The 1,628-nt window shown below is 39.3% G+C and overlaps 1 pseudogene; it reads right to left on the bottom strand.

The window, feature by feature from the left end:
- Positions 1 to 231: 231 nt before the first annotated feature.
- Positions 232 to 1,192, bottom strand: LOC102912960 (olfactory receptor 8B8-like; annotated as a pseudogene).
- Between the last annotated feature and the right edge of the window lie 436 nt (positions 1,193 to 1,628).

Genomic DNA, 1,628 nt, shown 5'->3' with positions numbered 1-1,628 from the left:
GGGGAAAGTTATTTACTTACTGCTGTTCTCAAATTGCTAAAATACTGAAGGAAAATAGTTTCCCAATGGTGGAGAACAAAGAAAACCTACAGAAAATAAAACAATTTACAAATTCTCCTCTCCATGGTAGGAAAAAACAAAACAATACAATGAGGACTGTAGGGAAATATATTGAACAATACAAACTAACTCTTGTTGGTATTCCTATGGTAAAAAGATATCAAATTCTGACTAAAACTTTCTTTTGGTTAGAGTTTTTTTCAGAGCAATTTTAACATCTTTGTTCCTAAGGCTGTAGATTAATGGGTTCATCATGGGGACCACAATGTTATAAAAGACAGAAGATATTTTTCCCTGATCCATAGACCCAGCTGAGGAGGGTTTTAGATACATAAATGCACATGATCCAAAGAACAGAGTAACAGCAATTATGTGGGAGCTACAAGTGCTGAAGGCTTTGGACCTGCCTTCAGTTGAATTTATTTTGAGAATGCTGGAAAGGATGAAGCCATAAGATGTAAAGATGATGACTGTGGGCACAATGATGTCTTTTCCTGCTACAATGAACAGCTCCATCTCATTGATGTAGGTGCTGGTACAGGAGAGCTGCAGTAAAGGGCGGATGTCACAGAAGTAATGGTTGATGGTGTTCACATCACAGAAGGTCAGTCGAAGCATGAAACCAGTGTGGATCGTGGCTCCAGAAAATCCCATAAAATATGATCCAAGCATAAGATAGAAGCACACCTTAAGGGACATAGCAATGTTATACAAGAGTGGATTGCAGATAGCCACCTAGCGATCATAGGCCATTGCTGTCAGCACGTAACATTCAGAAATGCCAAACAAGCAAAAAATGTAGAGCTGAGTCAGGCACCCCGCGTAAGAGATAACATTCTTCTTTACTAAGAAGTTCATCAATATTTTGGGTATAATCACTGAAGAATAGCAGAGGTCTATGAGGGACAAGTTAAAGAGGAAAAAGTACATGGGGGTGTGAAGGTGAGAGTTCAGCACCATTAGAATGATCAAGGTCAAATTTCCTAATGTGGTTACCAGATATATTACCAGAAAGAGTAAGAAGAGGGGTACTTGGAGGTCAGGCTCTCCTGTTATCCCCAAGAGTATGAATTCCATCACTAATGAGCCATTTGCCACAGCCATTGCTTTGCCAAGAAAATCTGGGGAGACAAAAATGGCAAAATTATAGGAAGAAGCACAAATGACAACTATCTCTGATAATCTTGAGGAATGTCCTAGGAATGCAATGACCCACTTGAAAACAGTGTACCCACCTATGATGTTACATGATACAAAGTGGAATTCTTCCCTATTAAATGAATATAATGCCTGTCTTTAACCCTAGCTCTTGAGAAACAAAGGCAAATAGACCTCTGTGAGTGTAAGGTAGCATGTTCTACAGTGACACCTCCCACTCTACATACAAAGACACACACATGGAAACACACACACACACACACACACACACACACACACACACAATATCACAAGTAGACTACACTCCTGGGTTAATTATTCTCCTTCTACAATGACTGCTAGAAAAATCTAGAGAAAATACCTTGGAATGGAACAGGACATAAATGCTCATCTCTTTATTCTCTATGTCC

The sequence above is a fragment of the Peromyscus maniculatus genome, chromosome 7 (assembly GCF_049852395.1).
Source record: "Peromyscus maniculatus bairdii isolate BWxNUB_F1_BW_parent chromosome 7, HU_Pman_BW_mat_3.1, whole genome shotgun sequence".
Classification (NCBI taxonomy): domain Eukaryota; kingdom Metazoa; phylum Chordata; class Mammalia; order Rodentia; family Cricetidae; genus Peromyscus; species Peromyscus maniculatus.
The sequence above is the reverse complement of the archived record's forward strand: the minus strand, read 5'-3'. Positions and strand labels throughout refer to the sequence as shown.